General features: G+C 49.8%; 1 protein-coding gene and 1 pseudogene across 2 annotated transcripts in view; both read right to left on the bottom strand.

The window, feature by feature from the left end:
- RBFOX3 (RNA binding fox-1 homolog 3) overlaps window positions 1-22,970 on the bottom strand; it is a 2,040,484-nt gene that overhangs the window by 1,040,983 nt on the left and 976,531 nt on the right. The gene's annotated exons all lie outside the window — the stretch shown is intronic.
- On the bottom strand, window positions 10,250-11,076 carry LOC146810447 (uncharacterized; annotated as a pseudogene).

The raw sequence follows: 22,970 nt of genomic DNA, 5'->3' as shown, positions 1-22,970 counted from the left end.
CGAATTTTCACAAAGCATTCCCCAAAAAAGTTAATCGAACTCTGTTAACTATAGTTGGTGAATTTCTGTAGTTTTTGTAGTTCAAAATGTTAATGTGGTCACTGACAAATTCACCTACCTATAATGTTACTTTAATCTTTGTTTTTTTCAGTAAATTTCTAAGGTTTACTTTTTCATATCAAAACAGATTTTTTGTATCACACCTAACTATAATGTTTCTTTAACCATTGTTTTTTTATTACATTATTAATGCGCAAAATGATTACCTCAAAAACAATCCCAAAGTTATCCCACAAAGTTCCGGTGTATCCCCCTTGTCTGTCTCCCCAGTGTATGCCCATGTCCATCACTGTCTTCTTGTGCCACCAACCCAGTTTTCCTCAACACTTATTAGGTGGGGTCCCCAAATTCTTCCCTCCTTCCATCCATGATGTCCCATATCCATGTCTCCTCAGTGTATTCCTATCTCAGTGCCTTTCCTTGTCCATGTCTCTCTGCTGCCTTCCAATATGTGTCCCCCATGTCCTTGTTTCCTCCGTGCCTTCCTAGGTTTGCATCTGCCTTTGTCTAAGTTTCTCCTATGTCTCTGTGTCACTCTGTCTTTGATTCCTCCGGGATATGTTTCCCAAGTGTCCTCCTTGGTTTGTGGCTTTCATGATCCATGTCTCTCCGCTGCCTTCCAAAGTATGTCTCCCCTATGTACATGTTAGGTTTGTATTTGCCTTTGTCACCCCTGTGTCTGTGTTTCCCTCTTCTTTGATTCCTCTTGTCCAAGTTTCCTAGGTGTCCTCCTTGGTTTGTGCCCCCCCTCTCCCCCGTCCACAGGGTCTCCATTTGGATGTCCATGGCTGTGCTCCCACTTTGTCTTCCCATGTTTTTGAACATCCTTCTATGTTGCCAAGTTTGTGACTCTTATTGTCTGTAGTCAGTGCCTCTAAATGTCCACGTCCCCCAAACTCTTCAGCTAGCTCCCTGGTCCTAACCTGCGTCAATGTCTCACTGAGTCTGTGTCGTTCTAGGTCCAAACCTTCCCAATCTCTTCACACACAGGTGCCTCCCTTTGTCAGTGGCTGGCCAGTGTCTTCCTGTACCCTCACCTGTCTGTGTCTCAGATGCTATGTTTACATAAATGATTTCTCATACTTCCTCTGAGTCTGCACCTGTCTGTGTCTCAGTGCCTGAACCCCAATATGTGTCCCCTCTGTACCTCCCCAGGTCTCCTTGTACTCATGGTGCCTCTGGAAGGTTGGATAGGCTGGAGCGCAGCCAATCATGCGCCAGGCTGGCGTATCTGAGAGGATGATGGGATGAATGCATGCTCAGGCAGGGGCAGGCTTCCTACTGTGATCCCAATCATCAAACACCTTGGCCCCGCTGCCCACCTACACTCCTCTTACACACACAAAAACGCCAGGAGCTCTGGGACTAGAGTTGCTGGAGGTTCTGCCGCACGCCCAGTATAATCTTGCAGAAATGTAAAAGGAAAATGAACAATAACGAGTCTTTTCAATTTTGTGTTTATCTTGTATCATTCACAGACAGAGGTCAGATTCCAGCTAATGTCTTCTGACAAATTGTTCTTTTTTGTTTTTTTACCATTGAGATTGGTGTTTACTTTTCCCATCATTCACTGCAAAGTGAGTGAATTAACAACCAATTGGCATCCTCCTGGGGTACAGACAGTGTTGAAGGAGATGTCTGTGGAATGTCAAATGTTTTTAACACACAACAAAACTGATATACCCGCAAAATACCTTTATAAATACTTCAAAAATACGCCAGCAACAAGTGAAGAGAAAATAAAGCATATTTTTTTCTTAATCTGAATTGTGATGGTTATGAAAATGTTAATAGAATCAAACCAACCAATGCACTTTTTACTTGTGTGATAATATGCACAGAAACCGCACTTCCATGCACAACTTTTTGCTCACATATCATTTGGGAGTAACTTTGCATTCCTGATGCAAATGTAATGTCCATTTCAAGAGGACATTACAATGGAGAATTTGGTCTTTGTATGTGACAGTACCGTAAAACTCCATACTTTGCTCTTATTTTTGGATAAAAATGCGTCATTGAACACATACTACAACGCGAGCATGTTCCTGCTGAAAGGACATGGCTCATTTGCTACATGTGTCCTTTATGTAGGGCTTTAATTTTGCACAAACCCTGTGGTTTCGGTGACATAGCATAGATGGCAGCACACCCCACTGTGAAATGTATTCCAGAACCATTCAAAAACGGGACAATGCATGTGCTTTGCAGACACTCATTTCACCACTTTCCACTCAGAAGGAGCCTTGGCTCTCTGATGGGCTCCGCCCTGTGATGAAGAGAGCCTGAAGCTGCAGGCGGGCTATGATCATCGAAAAGAGCGAGCCGACCCCCTGGTGGGTCACTCTGAAAACTCCCAAAGTCTACCTAGAAAGGGATTCCATTAACTTTTATAAAATAGCTCTCACTCACTGATTGGTACAGTGGCGTGCTTCATCATAGCGCTCGTTCAGATACATAATGTATCAGGGCCGCTAACAACCTTGAGGGAGAACTAATTTGGGAGGGGCCTTGAAACGGTAAAATTGTCTACACGGAGCCCTAGATCTGTAATGTAATATAGGTCTGTGAGGCAAGATTGCCAAGCGCGAATATAATGAAGCGCGCACTTAGGACTCGGCCCCCCGGGCACCCGGTCGCGTCCCTCCCCTTTGGTGGTTCTCGTCCTTGGAGAAAGCGGGATTGCAGCGAGAAGTACTTCCGGGTCAGCGGCGACGTGACGTCACTTCCGTCCGGAGCCGGCGCCTCGAGGGGTGAGAGGGCGTGGGCCTATTTAGGGCAACTTGCCCTTGTCCTCGCCCTCTTTCTGACTGCGCCGGCCCCGGTATGCAGGGGTCTCCTGTAATCTCCCACCCACCCGTCCCTAAAGTTAGAGCTTGGGGAGGTGTTGCATGTGGAATATTCTAAGCGGCGGTAAAGAGGCCACATAAATTGCCTTTACATTGTTAAGGGGAGTCCTCCTGCATACTCCTTAGGCCAGCACTGAGGTGGAGAGACGGTAAGCTCACCCCAGAGAGAACAGGACACCGGCTGGGGGCAAGGGCGCCAGTTTAAAATAGGGCATGGGGCTTCCGCCCCTGGTTATTCCCTACGAGCCCCGATGGGCAGCCTGGTGGTGGAGGGGTGGGCCCCTCAGGTGTGGCGGACAAGGACCAGATGACAGGGGCTCACCCCTCAAGGACGCAGGTGGGTTGCGCCTTGCGTGGTTCTCAGTTGGTTGGGGGACGCGAGCCAGAAGGCCCCTTAGTGCTGGAGCAATAGACAACGTTCTTAGTGTAAATAAATTGAGTTCTGCCCGACTTGCGGATGAAGCAAGAAGATAGGGGCAACTTAAATATAAGTATTAATTAACGATTGAATTTGATAAATCCATATCGTATTAAATTGTATGAATTATATATTGTCATGTTTGTGTGATGATTTGTAATAAACATGGCCTTTTTAACCCACAGCTCTGGTCGTCAAGCATTGCTTTGTGGGTTTGGTTGGGGGCAGGGCCGGGGGCCATCCTGGGGGGTACGAGTCCTATAAAAACGAAGGGTGATGCTTTTGAGGTTTTATCACTCGAGCATCTATTAAAGTCACGGTGTACATGTTTCAGCCACCTTTTTTGCCAGTTTCTGGTCACATGGCTTTCCTCAAGACCTAAACAGGTCCTAATATTTCCCAAAGTCTTTATATAGTTTTGTTTCTCACAAACAAACTTTTTTCTGTTCCAAACATTCATACAAACCAATCCTGAATATGAATATGATACTACAGGGAAGCTGAATCAACCTTTCCTGTTTTCCACTCCTTCTCTTTGATTGAAGAATGTGTTTATCTTACAGCTATGTGTTTCAAGCAGAGGTAGGAGGCCCAAGACAACAATATGAAATGGGACCCTCTTACGTCAGTCCATACATTTGAATTCTCTCTCAATCTCTCTCTCCGTCTCTGCCCCTCTCTTTCTCTCTCTCTCTCTCCGTCTCTGCCCCTCTCTTTCTCTCTCTCTCTCTCCGTCTCTGCCCCTCTCTTTCTCTCTCTCTCTTTCATATTCTCTCACCCACACACACACACACACACAAAATGACCACCCAGCCAAGCCATACAACAAAAAATACTCCCTGAGTAGCCTACATAAGCACTTCCGAAAACACGCAAATTATTGCTGACTTCCTTTTGCACACAGCTACACTCTGCGGCCACACGCAACTGAGAGCAATTCCTGCAACACACCACATGCCCTCCATGAATTGTCTAAACACACATGCATGAACACATTTTATTATTTCTATTTTTGGAGTATTACACAACCAATTCAAGTGAACCCCAGATCGTGCACTCGGCATTAACAATAGCAGGCGTGCAGTGAGGAATTTTGTCTGTGCATTTAAATTCTAAAATTGTTAAAGTTTCAAATACAAACTGGACTGGCGGTAGCAGGCACTGGGCGTTTTCCTGGTGGGCCGGAAGGGTAGGGGCCAGTTTTGGACTGGTGGGGCCGTTTTTTTTTTTTTTTTACTGGGGGCCAGTTTAGCAGCAGTGCTGCAAAATCGGCCCCCTGTAACAAAACCGCAGCAGCAGTGTTTTCCACCGGGCCGATCTGATGTAATTACCAGGGCTAGTTTGTGGTCCCAGTCGGCCCTGGTTAAAATATCCTCTAGATATGAAATGTTACAGTTCCTGTTTCATGAATTTATGGCGAGTTTGAATCTCCAGCGCGTGACGCTTGCTTTCTCCCCTACTGAACCCACACGTTTTACTCATCTGCGCACACACAGACACCCTTATTACAGATGGTCACTGAATAGTCCACACATGAGAAGCGAATTGTTATTTACTCCCTTCCTCCCTGCTCGATTCTTTTCTGCTGCGTGCACAAGCATACATACACACACGCGCACACACGCGCACACACACACACAGGTAGTACATACACTGTGTCCACACACTATAAAAGTCTGCACAATTCAAACACGTATGATGTTAGCCCTCATCCACTCTGCGCACAGTTTATCTGCTGTTGTGCATACAAAGCTGTACATACTCTACTCCCGGCTACTTAATCCAACCTGATTTGCATACACTGGGCTTGTTCGGTGCCTCTCACGCGGAAACTCGGACACACTGCCAGCACACTACTCTCACACACATGAACACACTCCCTGCTAAAGCTCCATGTACACACTGCCTGCACACTAGTGACACATGTACACGTCTTGCACGCTTACACCCTCCCCTGTGAACACAAGAGACTGCCTTCTCTGCCTCACAAATATATCGTCAGCTCCATGTACACCATGTGTGTCACACTAATCACACACATTCACGTCCAGGCTGCTGTCTTTCTACCTCATAGGTATATCGGCTGCTCCCTTGGCGCACTGCCTGCAGGCCTCTCACACATCATGTGCACGTCTTACACGCGCACACCCTCTCTCGTGAATACCCCAGGCTGCCTCCTGCGCCTCACTAGTATATCCCCAGCTCCATGTATACCCTGCGGGCGCACACACACAGAGCCTCTCCCCCTCCTGAACACACCAGTCTGCTCTCTCTCTCTCTGCCGCACAAATATAGCGCCAGCTCCGTGTACACACTGCCTACACACTACTCCCACACACTCATCCTTCGCGCGCGCGCACACACACACCAGCTCTCCCGAAGACATCCGACTGCTCTCCTCTGCCTCACAAACAGATACATCGCCAGCTCCCCTGAGCGCCGGAGCAATTACTGGATGAGAGGAGAGTTAATGACATGGAAATGGGCAGGGCTTTTCCCATCCTCCCAGGAGCGCCCTGCGGTGCAGAGAGAGGCTCCATTAAAGATGGGAGCTCCCCCGTGCTGGGGATTCCTGAAAAAGGGTCTCGGGCCTGGCGGTGGCCGAGGCCCAGAGGCTGGCGATGAGAGAGACCCCGACATCAGAGCACAGACCCTGATACCGATGCAGGCGCGCGCGGGCTGGGTGCACTGACTGGGCTGCAGATAAGAAGCCATGGGGGGTGGAGGGGGCGCGCAGAGAGTGCCGCCGGCTTAGCAAGGCCACCAGGGGCCCTAATGCCGACAGGGGGCCCATGGTTGGATAATAAAACAGCACAGATGGGTGCAGTGGCCTCCAGGCCCCGGTGTGACTATATGTTCTGAAGTGATTACAGCCTGGGTTCGCACACAGAGGCTGAGGGTGTGTGGGAAACAGGACGAGATGAGGGGAGGGGGGTTGTTAAAAGGAGAATGTTGTCTTCGCGTCACGGCAAACTTCACCACAAGTGCAGCCACTGCAGCCCCATTGCACACTTCTGGGCCATAACTCAGCCTCTAACTGATCGCATTTACTAATGACATCTTATTGATCGGGTCTTGGCACGCGCTGCACAGCTGCCCCGCTGCCCCAGATCAGCCAAACCACATCCAGGTATTCTGACCCCTCCCCTTCCTGGGGCTGAGGGGTCACTGGAGAGCGGCTGACACCACCCGGCGTGCGCAGGACTGAGTGCTCTGCGGCCGGGGCCCTCAGTCCCTGCTGCCTTCAGCTGCACGAGGGGGAAGCTGCTGTCACGTGGTAACGAGCTGCGGGCCCTCAAGGGCCCGGGCGGGTTTCACAGCGCTGTCTGCGACCCGCTCTCCCGCAAGCTTCACTGTAGCGGGGCCGGTTACATAAGCACCACCCGGACTGAGGGCCGGAGTCACTGTTTGGAGCATCAGAGAAAGCAGGCTTTTTTTTAAAGAAAAAAAATGATTTTTAATCAACAATATGGACCTGCAAGCAGCAACGTGGCCTTTGCACAATAACCGAGGCCAATTGAGCTCTCGCTCTCTGTAAAATGCACTTGTTTGTAAAAATAAATATATAGGGTACCTTATCACAGTCAGATTCTTTCACAACACTTCCAATCTCACATGGTTATATACAAATACATCTTGTAAAAAAAAATACAAAAACATAGTAGAACGGGTATCTGTTCAGAACAACAAAGCATAGTTTCCCAAGAATTTCAACACAGAACATAAAAACAGAGTTACTACAGACAGCTCTATATAATATATAACATTCTTATTTAATCCCCAATGACAAGATAATAGTAACCATGTTCTTATGCTCTCTCATTTTTTTGTCAATTTAGATATGTCTACATGTTTCAGTTCAATCGTTCTTAATGTATGGAATTGATAGCATTCCTCAGCTTTGGCATGGTAACCGAGGTCACACTGTTGTCTGGAACAAAAATCTTGTGGGAGATTGAAAATCACACTTAATCGTGAGATGGTTTTTGAAGAAAATATGTCAAGAACAGTGACTGGCATGTGCAATCGGTAGGCTTATTTGTACATTTGTGTGTGTAGAAATAATTGAAGAAAGCATGAAAGGAACCGTTCTAGGGCAAACTTTCCAGAGCGCAACCCATGGACAGCTCTTTCTGAATCCCACCTGCCTCGAATGGAAACAGCTCCACCCTAGACCCCTGAGGCTGCCCTTGGCGCCACCAGAGCGCCTGAGCATGCGCAGATCTACCGTTCTCTCCCACACAGGCCTTCCTATGCCCCGCTGCCCTAACAGAGGCCGCCCCGCACCCTCGAGACCTCCACTCTGCAATCGGACTGTGCTTCATCATTTCTGCTGTCCCCGCGGTTTCCTCCTTTCCCTATAAATATATTCATGCCATTTATCTCTACCTGTCTCCCCCCGTCACTCCGACACCTCCTGTCACCCCATCCCCTCGCCCACCTCTGCCCAGTTTGCCGCCCTGGCGTGTGAATCCACCATCTTACGGGAGACAGAAGGATTTAATTGCATGTCAAAATTAAATCTCTTTAGATGAAGAACAATTCAACAGCGCCTCTGCCTAATCAAATTAACAAAGTCCTTTTTGATTTTCAATTATCTTCTTCAATGGAACACTTTATCCAGCGCAGCTGACAAGCCCACATTTTAATGGAGGTGCCAGGCTGCAGCGAGCACGAGAGGCCACGGTGCCCGCCCCCCGCACGCCCGCCGCGCAGTGCCTCCACGTGCCCAACATAATAAACCAGAGCCCTCCTTCAACACCTCCGTGAGTAGAAAACACTTCCTGTGCCCTCGACTGGTTCTCGTGACGGTGCATCACTTCCTGCTCTCTGGCACCAAAACAAAAATATGGCCAAATATGCAAACATCTGGGGCTCGAGCTCACTTATGCACCGAAGGCTGGGTTTACGCTGTGGCTTGGGGAGAGACACATATAGAACCCGGACCCCCCCCATCTCGCCCCAGCTCCACCCCATGCACCCACAAAGCAACCTCACTCCAGGTGTGGGAAAAACAGGCCATGTTTAATACAACAAAACTTCACAAACATGACAATCAAATATCATTTGACAATTTAGGCTATGAATTTAAAAACATCACACATTTATAAACCTAGTGTTCAGAATTCACAGCCTAATTCTTCTTCTTGACCCTAATACCCTCCAGCACCAAGGGGCCTCCAGGCTCGCGTCCCCGCCGATTGAGAACCACGCAAGGCGCAACCCACCTGCGTCCATGAGTGGTGAGCCTCCAAGCCCTTGGTCCTTGTCCGTGTATTTCCGGGGGCCTGCCCCTCGCCACCAGGCTGTTCAAGGAGGCTCGTGTGACCTGTCGCCCTTGCCTCCCCAGCAGCCGGTGTCCCCATTCTCCCTGCGGAGAGCTTACCATCTCTCCCCTCAGTGCTGGCCTCAGGAGTATGCCAGCCGGCCTCCCGTTGTCTTAAAATCACAACCCTGTGACCTCTATTCCGCAAACCCCCTAGCCCCAACTAACAGACCGAAACCCTAACTCAAGGGACGGGTGGGTGGGAGTTTCCAAAGTCGTCGTTGTCCCAGGAGGAAGAGAGGATGACTGGAGGAGAGAAGCGGGCCTAAATAGCCCCCACGCCCCACCTCCACTCATCCCAGCCGGAAGTGCGCGTTCGCCCAATGTAGCGTGACCCGGAAGGACAACTGCTGACCGGCTACCAATCAGGCTGCCGGCCCAGCCGACGCCCCCCCTAAGGGGTGTGTCTCAGGGGCGGGGGGAGCCGGGTCCTAAGGGCGCGCTTCCCGATGGTCGCGCTTGGCATAGAACCCGGACCCCCCCCATCTCGCCCCAGCTCCACCCCATGCACCCACAAAGCAACCTCACTCCAGGTGTGGGAAAAACAGGCCATGTTTAATACAACAAAACTTCGCAAACATGACAATCAAATATCATTTGACAATTTAGGCTATGAATTTAAAAACATCACACATTTATAAACCTAGTGTTCAGAATTCACAGCCTAATTATTCTTCTTGACCCTAATACCCTCCAGCACCAAGGGGCCTCCAGGCTCGCGTCCCCGCCGATTGAGAACCACGCAAGGCGCAACCCACCTGCGTCCATGAGTGGTGAGCCCCCAAGCCCTTGGTCCTTGTCCGTGTATTTCCGGGGGCCCACCTCTCGCCACCAGGCTGTTCAAGGAGGCTCGTGTGACCTGTCGCCCTTGCCTCCCCAGCAGCCGGTGTCCCCATTCTCCCTGCGGAGAGCTTACCATCTCTCCCCTCAGTGCTGGCCTCAGGAGTATGCCAGCCGGCCTCCCATTGTCTTAAAATCACAACCCTGTGACCTCTATTCAGCCACAAGGGTGACCAGGGGCCACAGGTCCTTCACCCTCCCCACCAAAGAAGAGGTTCTGCACAAAGGACCAAATTCCTTTGATCCATGTGTCCGTGCCAATGTTCGATAGGTGCACCCCGTCGTGGTGAAACATCTGATCGCCAGATACTAGTCTGTGGGGAATGTGACATAAGTGGCCCGATACTGAGCACAACCTAGCCAACTCCCCGTTAAGGCGTCTCACCGATACGTTCAGGGCCCTTGATCTGACCCCACCCGACCAAACCCGGCGGGGGATCATGCATGACCAAGCGATCCTGGCCTGTGGGAATGTCCTCCCCAGCCAAGCAAATTCAGTCAGTAAATCTTCTCTCACAGCCATGCGACCCAAATCCACCATGTCGTTTCCTCCTACATGTAATATGACCAAATCCGGGGACGGAAGTCCCTCGCGTTCCCGAGTCTCCTGAACCAGCTGGCGCAACTGCCGGATCCTCAAGCCACCAACGCCTCGCCACAAGAACGATGCTCTCTTTAACCCCGCTGGCTTCACCACTCGCTTCTACCGCAGTCGAACCGTGGCACGCCGCACGAACGAGTGTCCCAAGACCCAAATTACCTTTGTCGCCATACTAATAACGAGGGAGAAAAAAAAACAATGTCAGCATAATGTAAACCTGAACCAGACCCCTTTCGTAGCAACTCTGGCCGCACATAACGCTGAAAACATGTTGATGCCCAGCGCCCCACTTTCTTGACCGCCTCTGCCGGTAAACCTGCTCCCGCTGCGAGAGTTGCCGCCCCTATCCTGAAGGAATGAGAGGAATACCCCGAGGGATCCCGCCCCAAAGCGTTCAATGCCTGTTTAAAGACGGCATTGAACTGAAATTTTGACAAACAGGCGCCTTGCTCATGAATAAACAGCGCCTGCCCGCCCCAGCTTGGGCGTATCAACAGATAAGCTTCTAGATTGGCTATGGGACAGGCCATGTCGCCTGTGGCTGGTGATAAGTAAATGATGGATCCCTTCCCCAGTGGGTCAGTCTTTGATCGCCTCAGGACCACCTCCAACCTCCCGAGACCAATTTCGTGTCCTGCCATTGAAGTCCCCCAGCCTGGTCCTCCCTTGAAGCTCCCACCAATTCTACCAAGCGGAAGGCCCCATAAAATGCCAGGGAAAACGCTGCCCTAAACAAGATGCATTCATAATGCGATGCACGCACCGCCTGTAACACTCCCAGGATGTCTCTTAACAGCTGTACGTTCAGAGGCCTCCGCGTATCCTTCCTCTGCCCCTCCAGCCTGGCCCAGCCGGACAAGGCCCTCTTTACCATGAAGTTAGCCCCAGGGTCCTGTATCCCAGCTACCTTTGCAAAGAAGCCTATCGCTGTCACGCGCGCCCTGGCGTAAGATGCTGCTCTACCCTGATTCCTTAACAGCATTAAATATTCGCAAAGTGCTCTAGCTGAAAAGAGGGAGGGGCGGCCTAAATGCCCCACAAAATTCCTGTAATCTCTGAAATGCTGCTGGTAAATTCTTCTTGTGGTCCTGCTCAAAGATGCTCCCACCAGCCCTGCTAATCCGGCACTCCAATCCTCCACAGAGAAGCTGGGAAAGGTGTCATCAGCTCGTCCACCTGCGGATGATACTTCCTGAACTCCTGCAACTTGAGGCGAGACAAAGCATCAGCAGCCTGATTATGTACACCAGGAATATGCGCGGCCCTGAATACCAAATTCAACCTCAAACAGGCCAAAACCAGATGCTTTAGCAAACGCAATACGTGCTTACAAGACGCTCCCTGTCTATTAATGGCTTCTACAACCGCCATATTGTCGGACCAGAAGACGACCGTTTTGTTTCTGAAAACAGGAGCCCAAGTTTCCACTGCCACCACAATAGGGAACAGTTCTAAGAAGGCAATGTTCCTAGCCACCCTGCTCTCATGCCAAGCCACCGGCCAATCACCCCTACACCATTGAGTCCCCAAAATTGCCCCAAAACCAATACTGCCCGCTGAGTCTGTAATCAAGCCCAATTCAGAACAGGACAGTACTGGCTCTGGCCAGATAACCTTCCCATTGAAGCCCTTCAGGAAATCACGCCAAATCCTCAGGTCATCCTTGACCTCAGCCCGTAGTCTTACATGATGATATTTTTGCGTGAGGCCAGTCATGGCTCGAGCAATGGATCTTGAAAACGGGCGGCCCATGGGAATAATTCGAAGTGCAAAATTCAGTTGCCCCACCAAAACCTGGAGCTGATGCAGGGTAACCTTGGGGCCTGCCAAGGCCGCGTCTATAGCCTGAGAGAATGCTATGACTTTGTCCAATGGCAACCTACACTCCCCTGCCACGGTATCTATTTCGATCCCCAAAAACGACAGGCTAGTCACAGGACCCACAGTCTTCCCTGGAGCCAAGGGCACTCCCATTTCTTCAAACAAAGCTATCAGCTGGCCCAGAGTCCGCCCACAACTCTCAGATCCTGGAGGGCCCATGATCATGAAGTCGTCCAAGTAATGCACTACCTCCTTATGCCCCGTTTTCTCCACAAATAGCCATTGTAACATCGTGCTGAACATTTCGAAATATTTGCATGACACAGCGCATCCCATTGGCATGCATTTGTCAAAATAATACCGAGAGTCAACCTGAAAACCTAACAAGTGACAATCCTCCGGATGCACCGGCAAAAGCCGAAAGGCTGATTCCACATCTGTCTTTGCCAACAACGCGTGTGGCCCCAAATCTCGCAGCTTGTGCAGCGCTGCATCAAACGAAGAGTATGTCACTGAACACAACGACGGATCTATGGCATCATTTACCGACGCCTCCTGTGGGGCCGATAAATTATGAATCATCCTGAATTGCCCAGGTTCTTTTTTAGGAACCACCCCCAGGGGAGAGCAAACAAACCCAGGTAGAGGGGGCAACCCAAAAGGACCCGCCACCCGCCCCAGAGCTTTTTCCTTGCCCACCTTACTTGCCACCACCTCTGGGTGCATACGTGCTGACATTAGATTCCTGCAGTACCCCACTGGTGGGACCCCTATGGCGGGAATGCGGAAACCTATAGAAAACCCCTCATACAAAATCCTGGCTGCCTTCCTGTCAGGGTACTGATTCAGCCAGAGCATCAGCTTCCCCACGTTGACCGGCGTAGGCAACTCATTGTGCCGGGGGAGGCTTGGACTCTCTCCCTTTTTCCTTGGATTTTTTGATACATTTAAACTCTGGGTGGGAAGGGTGCCCACAGTAAGCACATGTGTGCTTGAATTTGCATGTCCCCGGAGCCCAGGTGCATGTCTTTCTATTATACGCCCAACATGTGCCTTTCTTCTCCCCGGGGCCTCCCTGAGATGCCCGAAAGGGCTGCCTCACATGCAACTTGTTCACACTCTCAAGCCACACGTTCACCTCCGTCTGGTCCCACCCCATATCAGGATCCTCAACTTTAGCCCACCTAAAATCCCTGTCGTACTCTAGCCAAGCAACCCCGCCATAAGTCACCTGCACCTTCAAAATCTTATTTGCATAACATATCAATGGTACTGCCAACTCTGGCCTCTTTTCAAGCATTATAATGGAATACACATTAAAGCCAAAAAGCCAATTGGAGATAGATTCCTCCACTTTTGGCTTTCTCTCCCTAAAGGAACCCTCTTTCTTGTCCTTCTCACCATCGCCCTCCTCCCGCCTTTTTGGTCTAATCAGTGAAAAAATTTCCACAAAGTCACCCTTCCAAATCTTCTCTCTATCGTCCTGCGCCACGTGTGCCGCCAAGTTACCCTTTTTAGACAGCACCGTCTCAACGCCCCTTAACACCTTAGATTCATTGCCCCCCCCATTGCTTGTGCCCTCCACCACCTTACCTGCAGAGGGCACCTCAGGCGCTGAAGGCGCGGGGGCCGCTTGACCCACCGCTGGTCCAGTCGCATTGCTCGCTGTCTCTTGTGTCTTACTTAACAGCGCCACCTGCTTGCTCAGCTCCGCCAAAACCCCCCCTCCTGTCTGAGGAACCCATGGGGCAGTTGCAACATTAGTCATCGCTGGCGCCCCCAGCTGAGCCAACAGTGTGGCCACTGTTGCCAAAATATTCGAGTTAACAGCCTGGCCACCTCCCCCTAGTGTATCGGGCACCTTCTCCCCCGCTATCACCTCTTGTCTTACTGGCAGCGCTGCTGGTAGTGAAGGCGCCACTGGAACCTCTGGCACCGGAATACTTGTGGCTGGCGCCAAGGCTTTGAAAGCCCCCCTAATCTCTGCCAAAATCAGGCCAATATCGTCCCTTGCCACCACTGACCCCTCCTGTGGCGTTGCTGGAGCCGCTACAGGCTCAGGTATTACAGGGAGTGGTGTAGGCGGTACTACGGGTGCTATAGGAGGGACTACCGGATTAGGAGGTGCAGGGGTAGGCAGGGGGGCTACTGGAGTATGAGGCGCAGGAGTAGGCGGGGGGGCTACTGGGGTATGAGGTATTGCTGGCGCAGGCGCTGATGGCCGCAGAGGCCCATCTGGCTGTAAATCCAGCCCCCCAGGAACAGTCCCTTCACTTTCTTTCGCAACCTTCCTCCTCTTGCCACCCCTTGCTTTTTTCACCAATGGAGGGAAGGCCGCTTTTGGCGGTACTATGGCCCTTCGCGGGCGTTCAGGCATTACTGGCTCTGCCCCCCCCTCACTGTCCGACTCGGGAGCCTCACCTCCCGCATCCTCAGGATTTTCGCCCTCGCTGTCCTCCTCCCTACTCATCTTAGCTAGCACTAGCTTTAATAATTGCGCGATTTCCGAAACTCCTTCTTTCCTCTTCTGGTTTCTCTTAGGAGGCATGCTGCAGCAGCTAGTTCAAACTGATTAATCCCCCACAGCTCGAAGTCAAATCCCACCCTTGCCACAGCCCCTTACAGTCCTAGCCCCGACCACCCAAGCTACAAAGCCGGAAAGCCTGCCTGCTTTAATCACCCTCGCTGTCGCAGCTTCTAGGTCGGTCGCGCTCCCGCCGCTAAATGCTTTCTCGGTACCTGACGCCACACCACCCTGCCCGCCGCCTGCACGCTACCGCTGATCTTGCAACAAAGCAGGCACCGGACTCGACTGACTCCCGCGCAAAAACACCCTGTGTCCCCAGGAGCGAACGCGCTATCGATCGACTCGACACCCAATTAAGGAACGGAGGTGAATCGCTAACAACTTCCCCGCTCCAAACCCAAACACTGTGCGCTGTGTAAAACCAACACGCCAAGCTTAAACAATTCCGTAAACCTCTCCCACGTCCCTCGACTTAGAACAACACCCCGGCTACTGCGCTGATGCAAAGGGGAGCGGGACACCACGACACGCCCAGAGCCCCGAGGGAGCAGCACACAATTCCACGCTGCCGCCCGCGGAACCCCAGCAGCTGTGCCCGAGTCCACACCCTCCCAAGCACCTTACCTGACTACCGCGACGCCGACCAGCACACCGTCGCAGAAACCCGTGGCCAAACCAGCATGCACCCCGCAGCACGGCACCGGAACGAGCAGCAGACCCGACGACTCGCCAACAGAGATCCAAAGCACCACCACGATCGACACGCCAACGCCTACGCCACTGCAGTTTCCAAAGTAGTCGTTGTCCCAGGAGGAAGAGAGGATGAGTGGAGGAGAGAAGCGGGCCTAAATAGCACCCACGCCCCACCTCCACTCATCCCAGCCGGAAGTGCGTGTTCGCCCAACGTAGCGTGACCCGGAAGGACAACTGCTGACCGGCTACCAATCAGGCTGCCGGCCCAGCCGACGCCCCCCTAAGGGGTGTGTCTCAGGGGCGGGGGGAGCCGGGTCCTAAGGGCGCGCTTCCCGATGGTCGCGCTTGGCATACTCGTGGGTGAACCAGAGCCTGGAGCCCAGAGATAGGTGCACAGTGCACACAAGGGACGGCAGCGTGCATTGCAGAGGGGCCCGGCAGCCTCTTAGCTTCCTGCCGCCTCCCTCTCGGATCGTAATCTGTAGGCGGGTGAGCTCTGTGCTGTACCTGTCTGTCCGCCTTGTACCAGTGGAAGTGGGGAACACTTCAAGTGTGGTTCCCTGATATCAGTGTGATGATGGCACACTTCCTGTGGGCTTGCCTGAGAGTATGGCACACTTCCCGTGTGCTCCCTTGATACCATAGAGAGAGTTTGGCACATTTACTGTGAGCTCGCATGATACCAATGAAAGTGGGGTACACTTTAAGTGAGGTTCCCTGAAATCAGTGTGATGATGGCACACTTCCTGTGGGCTTTCCTGAGAGTATGGCACACTTCCTGTGTGCTCCCTTGATACCAGTGAGAGTTTGGCACATTTACTGTGAGCTCGCATGATACCAATGAAAGTGGGGTACACTTTAAGTGTGGTTCCCTGAAATCAGTGTGATGATGGCACACTTCCTGTGGGCTTGCCTGAGAGTATGGCACACTTCCTGTGTGCTCCCTTGATACCAGTGAGAGTTTGGCACATTTACTGTGAGCTCGCATGATACCAATGAAAGTGGGGTACACTTCCCACCTATCATTGAGAGTACAAACTATCATGAAATGAGGTTAGGCCCATATAAAGCGCCGACAAGTCTGGGCCACAGAGGTAAAAAGATGCCCCACTCACTTGAATGGTTATTCAAATCGGTACAGACTTTGAGATTCAGTCAAACCCTTCAAATGAATTGGATGCCAACATTAAATACAATTATCTCATCCTTTATTCTTCACAGACAAGAACCATAGAATAGAGCAACACATTCCAACATAAATTCTTTGGAAATATAAATGACAATATTGAGGGTATTTGCCCCTCTTTAATCAAAAGATCATGTGCGCATACCAGAGTTCTCTACCATAAGTGCTCCCCAATTAAAACCAGTGACAATAGTGTTGTATCAAAAAGGATCCCTAAATTGCAACCTTAACAATCCATTAGGACACCAGTCCAAATTATTCAGTTCCTACACGCGGGACAAGGCATTTGCAAACATCATTTAAAGTCCCATTCTGAATTTACAAAACAATAGGGTAAGGTATGACAGGAAGATGTGTTAGGGCCCAGTAAATGAGTTTTCATGCCCTTCCATCAAGTTGAAGATTTGTAGTCAACGTTCCTTAGCCCAAATGCCACCAAAGCGTTTCATCCTCTAATCTTTGGAGGTCTCCCCAGGACTTGAGAGGGTGCAGCTGTCCTATAGGGAAATGTGAGACAACCTTCAGTCTGGGGAGTAATTTCTATGGATAACAAGTGGAAACTCTTTAAGTAAATTCATACTCACCTATGCTGTGGAGAACCATACAGGGTGTAGCGCCTGTGCTGGAGGAGGAAGCCAGACAGAAAGTTCAAGATCGCCTAGGTAATAGTAAGGCACTCACTCTGGGCACTGCATCCTCATTTCTTGATTGCGTGCAAAACATAATCAATGTGATGCCGCATTTCAGCCTTGCTGCCTTGATCACACAGATGTGTACATGATTAAGGCCGCAAGACCGAAACATGTCATCATATTGTGCACACAATAAAGAAATGTGGATGCTACACCCTGAGTGAGTGTCTTATTATTACTTCAGAGACCGTGATTTTTCTTACTGGCCTGCTCCTCCAGCACAGGCGCAACACCCCCCTCGGGCCAGAGGTGTAATGGGAACAGGAGCGGACTGAAAATGAAAACAAATTTATATATAAAATATGTAATACTGAAATAAAATGTGAAAATTCATATACAATTATTGTAAACAGAAAGGATTGGGCACTCTTTTTGCACTTTTACTAACAGGGAGTTGGACGTTTTGGGGGCCGATTCACGAAGGCATGTAAGAGTATGTAAAGTTCTCCTTTTGTACTACTTCCCTTAACTACATGTTTTTGTGAAGCAGTCCATAAATTGACAACATTGCAGTCTGTATGTATATAGAAATATATATACATGCACTCATTAATTACAAAAGCGCCAAGGTAAAATATCACATTACTATCAAAGTACGCCATTACTATCTTGAGAAACCTACATTTAATAACTTGCTGAATCCTTGAATCGTTTAGTAAAAAATGAGTCCATACTCACAAGATATTTTTAATAAAATGCTGCTCATACATAGAACACCCAAGGGCAGTTTTGAAATATGAGTTGAGCCTAGAGGTTGCAATAGGCAGTGAAAGGGATAGAGGTGTTCTTGCTTATCATCTTGGTTCACTGAAACGTGGTCTCAAGATCTTGCTTTTATCTGAAGCGTTACGCGTTGCATGAACAAAGGTCACCCAGTTGTGATGTGCAGTCCTGTCGTCGTATTGCGGGGCATGGACATGCTCTTATTAATCTTGACCTGCAAGGATGGGGTTCACATGAACCCAGCTCTTTCAATTTTAACCATCAAAGGATGGTCGTGTTTGGGTGCAAGGACATTCTGGTTTTAATTATAATCTGGATGGATGCGTTCTATGGGCCCGATTCACAGAACTAACTTAAGACATAATCCTAAACTTACTACCATTTTGGTATTCACAGAAGGCACTTACTCATTTTGGTATTCACAGAAGGCACTTACTCATTTTGGTATTCACAGAAGTTAGGAGTCCTAACTTTAGGACTCCTAAATGCCTTCTGTGAATACCGAAAGTCTTAAAGTTAGGATTTTTCTAAGTTTAGGAGTAGTAAAGTTAGAACTCCTAACTTTAGGACTCCTAAATGCCTTCTGTGAATACCAAAAGTTTTAAAGTTAGGATTTTTCCCAGTTTAGGAGTAGTAAAGTTAGTAGTCAGTTTCTCTGTCACAGGTGCGCAACCTGCCTGTTCTTGGCAGGACAGAGGTGCAGAAGGTCTGATTCCCTGTACACAGACTCACAGGGGCCTGCAGTCCTAAGGAGGAGGAGGGGTAACACCCACCTTCCTAGGGTGGCCAGAGAAAGAGGAATATGAATGGGCGGGGCTGGCCCCCTTTTACACTGAACCATCAAAGCATTAGCAAGGCTAGGAGGTGAGAATGGGGATCTTCATGTTTTCAGTCTGTTCTCCATTGAAGCCTAAGGTCAGAGGTCACCAAACCAGTCCAGGTGAGACCAGTGCAGGCATTCAATGGGAGGAAATCAATGCCAGTGGCCTGAACAATAGCGGTTCCGTTTTAGAGCATTACTAGTGTAACCCTGTGAAAGCATCAAACTGACCACTCAGCATAAATCGACCTACAAGTCAAACACTATGTAAATGGGGGCATTCCCTCCTACCCCTGCTCGGGGCTATGTCAGATGGCGTTCCAGAGAGATGAGGTGGATTTGAGTTGGGCGCACTTTGGCTGCCTGCTTGAGAGTCTGGGACACAAGCCCCTGTCCAGCTGAAGTAACTATGGGTTGTGTGTGGCCACTGAGCCTAAACCTGTGAGCTTCCATTGAGGAAAGTGCCAATGGAAAGCTGAGAAGACCGAGGGACCCATGCAGGTTTGTGTGGTGGAGGTTTTGGAAGTGGTCAGAGCAAGGCCAGACTGGGGAACCAAAAGCAGTCCTGGCAAAAATGCTGAAACTAACCTTCTCCTCACACAATCTCTCTCTTTCCAGCCATCAATTATCTCTGTCTGCTTCTCTCTCTATCTGCTTTTCTCTTTCCTCCCTCTCTAATCACCTTCTCACTCAGGAGCGGCTTGTATTGGGGAAAAGAGGCGGGGAGCGGGCCAGGGAGGGGTGGAAAGGGGGACAAAGGAGACAAAAAAATAAAACGTGCCTGCTGCCCTCCAGGATCGCGGCTCCTCGCCAGCGCTGTCGGCAGGCACCGGCTCCCAGCCTGCCCTGCGGCCCGTCCTGAAGCTGCTCTCATGCATGAGAGCAGCTTCAGGATTGGCCCGAGCGCCGATAATGTGCGCTCCAGGACAGACTGGGAGTCTATACCTGCTCTCTTCAACCCCGGCGATGTAGCTGGGGTTGGAGAGAGCTTCCCTGCGTGTGTGTTATGTGGCTGGTCTGTCATCACCCTGGCCTTGCCCCAAGCCCCAGCACAAGCTAAATAAAACGCGAATAAAACTGGTTTCAACCCATTTTATTGTCGTTTTATTTTTTAACATTTTTAAGTGCTGGCAGTGGGGGCGACACTCCGCCATAGCAGAGAAGCCACTGCTGGTCTCTGTACCGGCCCCTCCCTCGCCCTGCCTCTCTTGAAGTCTTCCGCTGCCGGCTGTAATTTAGATCCAGAAGCTGGAGAAAATGTCAGAGGCCCCGGGATTGGCACCGGGCTCGCAAAAACGGCTTCCCAGGGCTCCAGCTCACTAGGGAAACTCCCAGTGGGATACGCGGCCCGTCTGGCCCTGGAACAAAGACAGCGCAACTGTGAGTGGGCTCGCGACTCACCCCAACCAAGACCTGTGCGGTTTATTCCACAAACAGGTCAAAGTTGGCTGATCCACAGTTAGCTCTTTCGAGCCATCCAGGACCACCCATGGGCTTTTCCTGTGAAGCAGACCAGTTGCAACTGGCCTGGCACTGGACTTGGTGATGATTTGTTTTTGGAACAGGAAAGTGAGTGGTAAAGCTAACTTACACTCCCTGTGAACTGCTATCCAGAGAGAGGACTCTTCAGAGGAAGGCAATGGCTTTATTACCAACACCAAGGACTGTACTGATAGCTCAGAATGGGGGAGGGGCAGTGTTTACAGACTTAGGTAGATTTGGAAAGACCAGAGGGACTGTGGGCCTGTTTTAGATCTTGGCGGATAGGTTACTCATCACACCAGTGACCGATATCCCAGCCGCTGAAATATAAATCCAATCATATCCTATAGGATTTGTATTTCGGCGGATGGGATATCCGTCACCGTTGGGACGGAGTAACCCGTCCGCCAAAATGTAAAACGGGCCCTCTGTCTGCTGTGATGACAAAACCAGGAACCCAGAGAGGTCTGGAAGCTGTGACCACGGCCCGCCTGCAGAAGACAACACACTGGCTTCCAGTCTCTCCTGCCTGGCTGGAGGCTCGAGGCAGGCTGGAGCTGGGAGCAGTGTTGCATCATTGGAGGGAGAGGGACCCTACTGCGGCCACTTGCGAGCACTGTCCAGATACTCCCATGACTGCCCGTGCAGAACGAAGAAGACGTGCAATGGAATTGTCACTTTACAAGCTTCAACTTTCCTGTGACCGATCCAATTTTGGACACTTTAGCTTTATTTTAACCATAGGTTTGTTTGGGAGCTTTAGTGAGGGGTTTCCTGATGCAAGGGTTGTGCTGGCACTGTGAACCCACAACACGCATTGCGTGAAGTCACCTTCCGTCTCAGTCCGGTGCTAATAATGGGAGGTCAGGCTATCTTAGAGAAACACTGTCTGGTTTTGGAAGATAAGAATCCACACCACTGGACAACTCAGCTTCCCACAAGCAAGTAAATAAAATAAATAAATAGATTTGTGCCTACAACGGGCTTCATTTCCTCAGCCATTGATGCCGACCGCCGTTTTTAGTCTGAAAGCTCCATGTGTGTGAGTTCGAAGATGTGCTGCACGTATGCTTTTGTTGGACGGTGTATGTGAAGAGGGTAGTGGTGTGGCATGAATACGATTTTGCAAGGTTAAGACTAGACCCCTAGATTGCAATTCTGGCTTTCACATTTGATCACACTGTGGGATATTAGAGAAAATCACTTACTTCTCTCTGCCTGAGTTTCTATAACTACAAAAAAAAACACATTTTTAGAAGCTACCCGATTTGATGTGTTAAAAAGGGATGTGGCGCACAAGTACACAGTGGTGCGTTGTGTGGATAGCTTGCACTGTTGTGTAGGACCGCCAGTGAAAAGACTCTCATGATGGCTCTTTTCAAGGCCCCTGGCATCTCGACCTTTGTCTTCCAGTACAGGAAGGGGTGGGGCAGAGTCAGCCAAAAGAGGAGTTTGCCTTACATGCTCTGATACTGCTCAGTCTCAGACCGCACATTATTAATAATGCTTGACGGGTTAATGCACCAGACGCAAACATCTGCACCTGTAACCCACTACCAGCGCTTCTAAACAGGACAGATTTACTGTATATGGGGCCGCAAAGGGAGTTTGCCGCACTACTGCATCACTGAAGTGTCTTAGCACAGCTACAGTGCAATGGACGAGACAGTAGCAGCAAATACCAGACACATTTCAATAGCTGTAATCACACAGCAGTAACATTTCTGATCACAGCTACCACACGTTTAATAAACCAGTATAGCTTCTGGGATACTACAGGCACTTTAAAGCGGGGGTGGATTATTTTTAATGGGAGAGTACCAACACTGCAGAGTAGGGCTGCTTTACTTATGATGAAATGCCACTGCTTAGCAGGGGACTGCTACTATTATAATGTAACTGTGCCCCCACTTCGCAGCTGGGGCTGCCAGACTTTGAACAGGAGTCTTGGTAGGCGGCTGTTTTCATTGGTCAAGTACTAGCACTTCTCCGCCAAAAAGAGAGGGCATTAAAGGGCACAGGGAGAAAACGTGAAAGACAGAGAGACGAGGAAGTCGTTTTCTTTAAGGGGTGAATTAAGCCGTTATGTTTGAAAACTGTTACTGGCCCTGCATGCTCTCAGAAGCACCCATTTATACCAATTGCCTAAATATTTAATTGAGAGAGAACCCAGAAATTCCGATGCAAAGTGGCATTGAAGATTTAACAATTTTATGAATGTTTCTGGCCCAATGTGCTTTGAAATTCCAGGTGGAAACACACAGGAATAGACACAGCTACAAACAGCCATATGCCCACGCAGACACAGGTAATAACAGCCACAGTTACACGAAGTGGTGGACACACAAAGGTGGAAACACACAACATGCACAGACAGACACGTACGGGAACAAGCTTAAGTTTGAATAAATAATCGCAGACAGAAAGGTTATAGGCAATAGAATAGACAGGCAAGTGCAGGGACACACAAGCAGAAGGCACATGAGAAAGCAGGCACATGTAGCATCGGTACAAGAAGCAAAAAGCACATGTATACAAGCAGCTAGTAGAAACAGACAAAATGCAATAGACAACGATAGGCAGGTGCAGTCGTAGTTAAGAATACCTACAGGCGCAGAAGTGCATAATCAAGCACAAGCTGAATAGACAATCACGACAGATCCAGTTAGGTCTTCTTTCAAGGACTAGTGTGGGATAGTAGTACCATTAAGCTGGGGTGAATTATTCACTATGTGTGGTACATGCCTCCTGGCTGAGTTTCCAAGTTGGAAATGAGCCGTAACAAGGAGAATTAATGTAGAAACAGACATGATTGGAGAAAGACTGACAGAAGAAGGGGGAATAACATCAGCCTCAAGCAGCAATAATCACTATAGCTCACAGTGATAGGTGCATGCAAAAGGAGGCACAGATAGAGCAGGAACAACAGTAC

This window comes from Triturus cristatus, chromosome 7 (assembly GCF_964204655.1).
Source record: "Triturus cristatus chromosome 7, aTriCri1.1, whole genome shotgun sequence".
Lineage (NCBI taxonomy): Eukaryota > Metazoa > Chordata > Amphibia > Caudata > Salamandridae > Triturus > Triturus cristatus.
Note: the sequence above shows the minus strand (reverse complement) of the source record. Positions and strands in the feature narration are given on the sequence as shown.